The sequence below is a fragment of the Schistocerca americana genome, chromosome 2, assembly GCF_021461395.2.
Source record: "Schistocerca americana isolate TAMUIC-IGC-003095 chromosome 2, iqSchAmer2.1, whole genome shotgun sequence".
NCBI classification, from domain to species: Eukaryota; Metazoa; Arthropoda; class Insecta; order Orthoptera; family Acrididae; genus Schistocerca; species Schistocerca americana.
The window spans coordinates 206836514-206847275 of record NC_060120.1 but is presented as its reverse complement, the minus strand read 5'-3'; the positions used below and the strand labels follow the sequence as shown (position 1 = coordinate 206847275).

At 43.7% G+C, this 10762-nt stretch overlaps 1 pseudogene; it reads right to left on the bottom strand.

Annotated features, from left to right (window-relative positions):
- Positions 1–4725: 4725 nt before the first annotated feature.
- Positions 4726–4843, bottom strand: LOC124597062 (annotated as a pseudogene).
- Between the last annotated feature and the right edge of the window lie 5919 nt (positions 4844–10762).

The following is a 10762-nucleotide window of genomic DNA, read 5'->3' as shown; positions in this document are numbered from 1 at the left end:
CGGATTCCCGGCACATTACGCAACTGAAACACCGGAGGTATTAACGTTGTTTACACTGTTCTGTGGATCAGGAGAAGTGGCCCTGTTAATTGGTCTGCTAGGTCGCCGGATTTCTTCCTGTGGGGATATTTAAAAGATAAATTGCATCAGCAAGTGCCAACAGGCCGTGAAGACATGGTCGACAGCATCGGAAACACCTATGCTGATAATCCTGCATCTATGCTTCTGTCCTCTTTACGGTCAGTTGAAAAGTGGATCACTAAGTGTACTGAAGTTGACGATACTACGTTTGAACACCTACTCGAATTGGAAAAGTAGAGTAGTGTTCACCACGAACCATGGCCACAGTATCACGTCAAGTAGTCCCCTGTTCGATGGGTTGGAGGACTACAGCGTTGCGAATGGGGTTTCCAATTAGAAGTTAGGAGACACTGGCCTGTCCTAACGTCGCAGCATGGAGGTGGGTTCCCAAATGCCACTGGATATTCAAGGACTTTTGAGTACCATGTTACAAATTGCGATAGTGCACCCATCTCTATTCCTCCGATTACAGCGCCACCTGTGGCGAAAGGAAGGAAATGCTTCAGACAAAAGTATATAGATTTTGCCATAAAATTGTAAACTGCAACAAAAACTGGGGTTTCCCACTGAAGATTTTAAAGTTGCCCTTACCAGTCATTGACAGGGTTGGGTGGCTGGTTGAGTGTGGCATCATTAGATGTCTCACTCCGAGACAAACAAATTGGAATTTGAACATTTTTTGGTCCGATGTGTAGTTTCGAGATACTTCAGTGTCTTCTGTTAAAATGAACACTCTGTATACCTCCTTATCTCGGTGGTCCTAGGTATCCAGGAGCGACGATACTTTACAGCACACAAGAGAGTTGTTTAGTCATCGATTGCTCTGATGGAGTAGTAACGTGACTGAAAGTGAAGAACCCACCTTCCTGGCGACGTCACCGGGCCCGCAGCCAATGTCGAGCACCGGCAGCGGCTGCCTCGGCCACGTGAGGACCGGCCACAGCTCGTCAACCTGTTTGGCGGCCAGCAGCGTGAGGGGAGCACACCCGAGGTTGTACAAGTCCGGCTTATCCATGCTGGTGTACACTTCTTGCTCAGCCAAGTTGGTTAGAATTCTGTACCGATCACAGTCAGGAACAAGATGCTGATGCCTGGAAGAAAGATGTTTTTAGGGAAATCTCCCTCCACGTCAGATACAGTTTAATGGGAAGGTGGACGTTAACCGTTTGCCGTTAGAGACGGAATACTAGTCAGTTTCCTGGAAGACGAAGGAAACTGACCACTGCTTCCCACTTACTTATGCGTTAATGAAATTTGTGGTAAATAATATATCTCATTTTCAAGTCAACAGTTCAGTCCATGGAAACAGTTTTTAAGTATCTTCAAAAAAATTTAAAGTCACCTACTTCGGTCCACAAACACACATTAACAAGAAATTTCCAGCAGCCATAACGACTTCAGTTAGTAATAAAGTTCAGTTTAAGAGGATCCTAAGGGATTTATCGGTGGTCCACACCTACTTCATTCCTGAATTTCTTACTACGAGGGCTGAACGAAAAGAATGCCTTCATCTTCGTTAATTGGGTTTGGATGGGAATATTTTAGTGAATCAAACGCAGAAATAATCCTTAGAATATGATCTTTTATTACCAATATTCACTTTTCCACATAATCACCAGCCAATTGGATACATTTCTGCCAACGATTAACAAGTTTTCTGAAGCCGTCACGGAAGAAGTTGACACTCATTTTCTGCAACAACAGTCTCACAGTTCTCTCAACGTCTTCATCAGAAGCATAATGATGTCTCCGCAGATCGTCTTTCATTATCGGGAACGGATGGAAGTCAGACGGTGCTAAATCTGGACTGTATGGAGGATGCCGTACGGTGCTGAGATTCAGTCTCTGAAGTTCTGCTGTGATGGCACTTAAGTGTGCGGTTTGGCATTGTCATGCTGCAGGAAAACATTACCCTTTTCCTTTAGAGCCCTTGTTAGCCGTCATTTCAGAGTTCGCAGCGTTGTGATGTAACGCTCTGAATTTATTGTTGTTCCACGATCAAGGAAATCAACATTGATAACACCGTCTGCGTCCCAGAACACTTTGGCCGTGATTTTTCAAGCTGAGGGCTGCGTCTTGAATTTCTTTTCCTGGGGCGACTCTTTGCGTTTCGTTTCCGGGTCGTAATGGTGTACCCACGTTTCGTCTCCTGTCACAACTGAATGGAGAAAAGCGTCACCTTCATTCTTGTAACGCGAGAGGAGTTCCTGGGAAATTTCAAGTATGTGTGCTTTTATTGCAGGTGTCAGCATCAATGTAACCCACATGTTCTTGTGAAATGCCGATTGTGCTTTCATTTCTCTCTGAGTGATACGATGATCGTCATGAATCAGTCTGTCAACATTTTGCTTGTGAAACTCGGTGGTTGCTGTCACAGCAAGTCCAACACTTTGTTTGTCACGCAGGTCAGATGTTCCAACCTCACATCAACACAATTACCATAAACTGCTTTCATTCTCTGATGAATCTCCTTTTGGGTGACATCTTCAGCTGTCAAGAATTCAGTGACTGCACTTTGATTAAATTGCATTGACTGACCGTCTCCGCAAGGTTCCATACTTTACACTGTAACAACACAACCGTTCAATGCCAAGGCTTCCCGCCAACTGGAGCTGTAGAGAAGAGGTTACGGAACAAGTCAGTACCTGCCGCATAGCAATGTTGCCAACTGTTGAAGAGTTACGAAGGTGGAGGCATTACTTTTCAGTCAACCCTCCTAGAACCGTTTGATGTGCACTTTTCATACATTAGTAATAGCAAATAACACGAGTGTTTCGTAAAATAAGACTTCTGCACGTCTTCAGGCCAGTAATGTGACTAGCGTAAGTGTTGTAAACTGATTTTGTCTTTGGTGATGCACGGTTAGAACAGCCTGAAAATTATAATATACACCTCAGTGTACTGAACGAGTACGTTTACATGTTTCTTGGCAAGTTGATTAGTAATTGCAAACAGGTTACAGTACCAGTTGCTGTTTTCCTTTTTCAACACCACGACTGGTCAGCGTCAACGAATCTCCACGGCGCTGCATTCATAATCACATGAAAAACGTCCCTGCTGGATGAAACCGGTTCTAGCATTAGAAAACAAAGCTGCAACTGATGCCGTGGTTTGTTTGCCGTTCATATTCACTTGGAAAACGTCCCTGCTGGATGAAACCGGTTCTAGCATTAGAAAACAAAGTAGCAACTGATGCCGTGGTTTGTTTGCAATTGGCTACAACACTTGCGGGTAACGTAAAGAATCATGTTAACATGTAATCCTTAACTGCACACAATTTAACTTCCAACGTTCTTTTCCCGTGTTCTTCTATGATTATCTATACGATAACTGTAATCATGCGACCGTGCACACCGTTGTGCCTTCTAGCAGATGCGAGTTTGTCTCTTTGTTAAACAGTAGTATCATACAAGCACAATGATTTTTATGACATGGTACATGTTTGTACTACATTTGACGAGTTATTCACTGTAACGAAATTTTGATGCTATGCTCCCTGTCATTTTCTTTTCTTTTTATATGGTAAATATTGTAAGTAGGTAGAACTTTTAGAGTACAATATTTTTTCTGTTTATTTTAAATATGAAAATCATGAGTTAGCAATCGAAACAGAGCACCTTTTTTATAAACGTGAAAATCTAGACAAATTTTATATTGAAAATTAAGATAGAGTACTCCACAAACTTGATCATGTCATGTCTCATAAAAATGTGGTTAATGCTCCATCGAGGGTTCCACTCTAAACGGCACCAAGCGTCTGGCCATTCGTTATCTGGTGGTGGGGAGAGCCTGCATCTGTTAGTGTCAGTTCTAAGTGGGATGTAAGTTGCTCCTGCATAGACACATACGAGGGTTAGACCTTAAACAGTGGCAACTATTTATTCACAACCGATACAAAAGAGTTACATGTATCGGTTGTGAATAAATAGTTGCCACTATTTATGTTCCAACCTTTGCATAATCTGTGGTCGTTCTTTGTGACTGCCGGAAGAGAAAGCTTTTGATTGTTTCTTAAATAAAAATTTAAAATAAACCGACGGGTTAAATGAATAACGCAGTTCACGCCAATGTGTATTGTGACCCACCATTTACTTTGGCAAATCTGTTATAAGAACATGATGGCGCGTTATCTTTGCGTCCACTATGCTCCACGTTTACCAGAAGAAAACTGACATCTGTCCCCCACTTTTCTTCATGTGGCTGGAGAAGATGAGACAACGTCAGAAATTAAATCGGTGACTTAAGTGTGTAAGTGAAGGATACTTGACGAGAAAATATAAAGATAAAAACGCTACATAAAAGCACGAACCTTAACGGAAAGTGTTTTATCGCATCCGGGGGAGTTATATGGTACAATAGCTGTAAGAGAACAATGCATCATTAGGCTGGTGATAGAAAATCAGGCGACTACAAATCTATGTAAAAATTAAACTAAACTCCTCCCGAACAGGCCATGAAGGCCCAACGGTACCGACAGGCCGTCGTGTCATCCTTAGCCCACAGGCGTCACTTGATGCGGATGTGGAGGGGCATGTGGTCAGCACACAGTTCTCGCGGCCGTATGTCAGTTTCCGAGACCGAAGCCACTACTTCTCAATCAAGTAGCTCCTCAGTTTGCCTCACAAGGACTGAGTGCACCCTGCTTGCCAACAGCGCTCAGCAGAACGGATGGTCACCCATCCAAGTGCTAGCCCAGCCCGACAGCGCTTAACTTCGGCGATCTGACGGGAACCGGTGTTACCACTGCGGCAAGGCTGTCAGCACAAATCTATGTAGCCAACACAAATTCCTTTCTGTTAATACTCTTGAAGTTTGTCAATGAAACTGTGCTGAGTTGTTGATCGCATTGTCCGACGTTTCGGCCGCTATTGCAAACGGCCTTCCTCAGGGCTTCGTGCTGAGCTACACTGCCGAGTGAGAGAGAGACCTTAGATAGCGGACAGCGCGCGAAAAGCGACTCACACAAGATAGCGGGGCACTGTGCTGGGGCACGCCGCTGCCCGGACCCGACAACGAATAAGCAGTGCTACGTCACAGCTAGCGTCCGTTTCTGATTCGCATGTTTCCGCCAGTGGCAAGAAGTAATCTCAACACCAATGAGATACGTCTTTACCCACCAATTACAAGGAATAATATAAAGACCAATAACGAACGCCTAACGCTTCTGCTATCCTCAAGCGCCCCATCAAACTGCGTGTAGCAGCTTCCTCTGCTGCTATATAAGGTCTACAGTCTCTCTCATTCAACAATCTAGCTCAGTACAAAGCCCTGAGGATGATCGTTTGCAGTAGTGGCCGAAACATCGGACAGTTTTATGTATTGACAATGCTGTCGACAGCGCAAGAGAATTTTGTTGAGTGCGACAGCGGGCGGAGAAGCCTACGCTTACACTATCGAACATTTTTTAAAAATTTTATTGAAGTTTTCACACGCTACTGCGTGCTCCTGGCACATATAGTGAGTCTAGGCTGTCAACTCAGCACCCAGTGTATCTTTTGTAGCAGCTAAAGTCTGTAGACGGACTCGAGAGTCCCTACACAGTGTACTCACCACTGTCACATTATGCATCCTGGGGTGATAAAGATCATAACAAATCAAAGGTAAATTACAAACTGAGTGCAACTTTTGAGTGTCGTTAACTCGCGACAGTAAATAGCGCTGCCTGTTCGTTAAACCACTAATAAATTCATTTCCCGAGGGTTGCCACTCATGAAAAGTTACGAAGTTCTAACCAGCAATTACTATTTAATAATAGCACAAGTTCTCATAACAGGAGGGAGGAAAGTAAAACTCATTAAATATTTTCGGTGACTGAACTAGGACACTGAAAAATTTACAATCGTTGAGAGCACACAAATATAAGACGGGATGGTGCGAACCGACATGGATCCTACACAGTTCGTGGTCCCAAACCGCAAGATCCTCTGCATTTTCTTTTTAACATCGCAAAGGGTGGAGCCCGTCCTCGCTCACAAAGACGTGGTGACCATCTCAGAAAATCTACTGTCTCCTCCATATTTGTTAATTACTGACAGAGGACTTCACGGAATGTGGGTCTGTGACGTTACCCGTACATCTACTGTTGGTAAGTCCGCCACTCGTACCTGAGTCGTCAGCCCGACAGAATGTCAATCCTAAGGGCGCGGGTTCGATTCCCGGCTTGGTCGGAGATTTTCTCCGCTCAGGGACTAGGTGTTGTGTTGTCCTAATCATCATCATTTCATCCCCATCGACGCTCAAGTCTCCGAAGTGGCGTCAAATCGAAAGACTTGCACCCGGCGAACAGTCTACCCGACGGGAGGCCCTAATCAGACGAGATTTATTTATTTTACTGTAGGTAGGATTACCCACCAACACGGTCGCATCGAGGAGATAGATGGTGGACGTAAAACGAGCCAAGGGCAGTAGTTTCAAGGGCTGAGGGGAAAATGTGCCAACGCAAGCGCCAAGGGAAAAAAACTTCTGCGACTGTTTGGCCGGGTAGTAAGATCAGTAACGAATTGCTTGCTATCAGTGACAGAGCATGTGAAGATAGGGTGGCTGTTAGTTTTGGGTCTCGTGCAATGCCCGGTACTGTTGTCATAGCTTTGGTCGACATAAGAAATGTTCGAGAAGGGGTACCGCTGGGCTGGGCACCTGCGAGGTATCCTGGGCCAACTGCAGTGTCTGGCCCTTTGACAGGCCAAGACTCGTATAAGTGGTCGATTGGTCGTAAATCGATTACGGTATAAGGGCTTTAGCTAGGTTTGTTTGCTTTTAGTGTGCAGTTCCGCTTCCCTGCGTTGCCGATTGGTCGACTATTTTACACCTCGTGGTGCCCGTCAATTTTGTTGTGCCACAGGGGTTCGCCAGTATTTGTCATGTTTGTGTGTTCGTGTTATACATAGGCGGTTAATTGTGCCCAGGTAGTAGTGTTCCACTGCAGCCTCTGGTAGCCGCGAGCTGTACTTACGGTAATGACTAGTTGTTGCACTCCAAATTATATACCTTTACACAAACTGATCAAACATATCCAGACAGCTATTAGTGGACACTAACATGGGCTGTGTCCACTATTCGCCCTCATGACGGCTTGTAATCCACTGGTGATATTTTCACTGAGGTGTCTGAATGTCTGGGGAGAAATGGCAGTCCGTTATTCCTCAAGATCGGGAAACCGGAGAAGGAAGTTAGAAGCTGGCGTGTGGGGCGAAGCCGATGAACAAACTCACCCCAAAGATATTCCACAGTGCTCAGGTCAGCACCCAGGGGAGACCAGCCAGTTGTCAGGAATGTTATTGTCCACAAACCACTGCCTAATAGATCCTGCTTTATTTTTGGTTAGATTGTCTTGCTGATCGAGACTATGGTCTCAAGCGCAACCATGAAAAACATCCTCATGCCATTATACCACTTCCTCCTAACTTAAAAGCTCTTCAACAAATTTCTACGCCAAGCCAGGTGCTTCCTTCGCAGCTCTTCAACAATAAATAAATAAATAAATCTTTACATTACATACGATGGCAGGCAATTTTCTATGGGCGTTTGCCAAACCCAAACCTTTCCATCGGACTACCATAGGGTATAGCATGATTCATTGCTCCAAGTCACTCACTTAGCGTAAACCACTGTCCATCCCTCTCAAGAGGTACTCAACATTGACTACATGAATTTGTGGTTCATGTGGATCTGCGAGACCATTTTCCCCAAATCCTTTTAAACTAATTGTGCTAGGTGGTCTGCTGCTAGAATTTTGTAATTCAGGAGTGATTCCTTCTGCTGATTTCATACAATTTTCTACAACGACTCAAGGTAATGCTTCTCCGTCAGTACATTAGGCTTGCATGGTCGTGGTTTAGCTGTGAATGTTGCATTGTATTTCCATTTTTCAGTCGCAGTACCAGCAGTCCTCTTGTACAGCTCTATAAGAGTTGAAAAGTACGTGACTCATTTGTTTCTCAGTCGACATCCAACGTCACTGAGTTCTCTTGTCTGATCCATTCTGCTGTTATTGAACCTCTGCTGACAACACAATACTCACCACCTGCATTTATACTAGGAGGTACGCTTCTCGTGATATTTGGTGATCCGTTCCACATCACATATGGGTGTCCATATGCTTTTGACCAAATAATGTGCATAGGGCAAATAAAATTACATATGCAGATGCACATTTTCGAGCTGATTAAATGAACCATAGCAGGAGGCTGTACGTTGAATAATTCGTTCCTAACTAAAAAATGACTACTATAATATCGCAATTTCAGTATATAACCAGCAGGGCCAATAAAACTAGCACATCACCCTTATGTAAAGTTAGCTGCTATTTCCGCTGGTACAATCCGCTTTGTAGTACTCTCAACACAACTTCAATCACGGCCGATTTTGATATTCAGCACATTCGCCCTAGCAATAGCAATGCATTTTCAACAACGGGTATTACCAATTTGTGGAGGGAGATACTTATGCCCATCCTAGAAAAAAAATTAATTCGTTAACTGTTGTTGACTCATATTAGCAACATAATTTTTAAACGGGTACTGGGATGTAACTACGCTCTAGAACCTTTTAGCACACACTTAGCAATATCAGTAAACTTTCAATAAAGCTTACAACTAAAGGGTGGTCGGCTACTTTATGAACTCCACAAAAAATTTTAAAAATTTATGTTTCATTATTATTGACATATTCACAACATACTTTTTAAAGAGATATTAATATGTACATATGGTCGTGAAGCTGGAAATACTGAATATGACTTTCATTGCGAAACGTTACATCTGCTACTACAACAGTTTCTTGGGCTATGTTTAACTTAAAGATTTGAAAGAAATACGGATTCTGGTATATGGTTACATTAGAAACGATGAATATTTTATGCAAAATTTTAGAATGTAAATTACCTGACTACATTACAATATTTTCAGAAGATGGGTACAAATTATCGCCTCAAACCCCCTTGGTACTGCAAAGGTTAATCGCCCAGAAAAAACGAAAATAGGGGCAAAAAATGTACATTGATGAGATTTGACTTAATCACGAAAGCAAACAAACTGTGGTCTCTGCCTCCTGTTTTCCAACACCGAAACTAACTTTATTGTGTGTTATTTCTCCTTGTCATTCCACAGCACCCTTAAACACAATAGTATGAGTCCCTTCATAGGGAGCATCGAAAGCTGTGACTCGAGAGAGAAGTGTAGAAGCTAACCCCCTCGCTCTTACCCCCTTCTCCACCTGTTCTTCACACTTACCATTTGGTGGCTTCTGTGAAGTTTGGAAAGAAGTGTGAGATGAGGTACTGGCAAAAGTAAAACTGTGGAGACTGATCGTGAATTGTGCTTGGGTAGCTTAGTGGGTAGAGCAATTGCCCACGAAAGGCAAAGGAACTGGGTTCCAGTCCCGGTGAGATGCACGGTTTTCATCAGCCAGGAAGTTTCGTGTAAGTGTACACTCCCCTGCAGAGCGAAAATCCATCTGGAAACATTCCCCCAAGTCTGTCAGTCTAAGACAACACGTCCTTCAGTTCTTAAAATCAGTGTTTTATTTTAGCCATGAACGAGAAAGACGGTGAATATCGGCTCCAATGGCAGAAATAAAGCATTTTGCTCTGCATCACACTTCTTACATTTAGTTTCAAAACTTGATAGAGGTAGGGTCGCACACGTTCTATACAGGGTGTTACAAAAAGGTACGGCCAAACTTTCAGGAAACATTCCTCACACACAAAGAAAGAAAATATGTTATGTGGACATGTGTCCGGTAACGCTTAATTTCCATGTTAGAGCTGATTTTAGTTTCGTCAGTATGTGATCAAATTGTAAATTTTCACAATCAACATGTGTGGGCTGACGAGAATCTGCACGCAATTGTGCAATCACGTCATCAATACAGATTTTATGTGAACGTTTGAGCAGGCATTGTTGGTGATGTCTTGATTTGGCCTCATGTTCTTCCACCTACGCTTAATGATTTCATACGGGATACTTTACCTGTGCTGCTAGAACATGTGCCTTTAGAAGTACGACACAACATGTGGTTCATGCACGATGGAGCTGCTGCACATTTCAGTCGAAGTGTTCGTACGCTTCTCAACAACAGATTCTGTGACCGATGAATTGGTAGAGGCGCACCAATTCCATGGCCTCCACGCTCTCCTGACCTCAACCCTCTTGACTTTCATTTATGAGGGCATTTGAATGCTCTTGTCTACGCAACCCCGGTACAAATGTAGAGACTGTTCGTGCTCGTATTGTGGACGGCTGTGATACAATACGCCATTCTCCAGGGCTGCATCAGCGCATCAGGGATTCCTTGCGACGGAGGGTGGATGCATGTATCCTCGCTAACGGAGGACATTTTTAACATTTCCCGTAACAAAGTGTTTGAAGTCACGCTGGCACGTTCTGTTGCTGTGTGTTTCCATTCCATGATTAATGTGATTTGAAGAGAAGTAATAAAATGAGCTCTAACATGGAAAGTAAGCGTTTCCGGACACATGTCCACGTAACATATTTTCTTTCTTTGTGTGTGAGGAATGTTTCCTGAAAGTTTGGCAGTACCTTTTTGTAATACCCTGTATACGTCTGTGATCTACACTCTAGAGCACGGATGGGCAACCGGCGGCCAGCGGACCGAATCCGGCCAGCGTTTGGTTTCAATATGGCGCGCGGAAGAAGTTCGTGGGAGAGAGAGCGAGGCATTG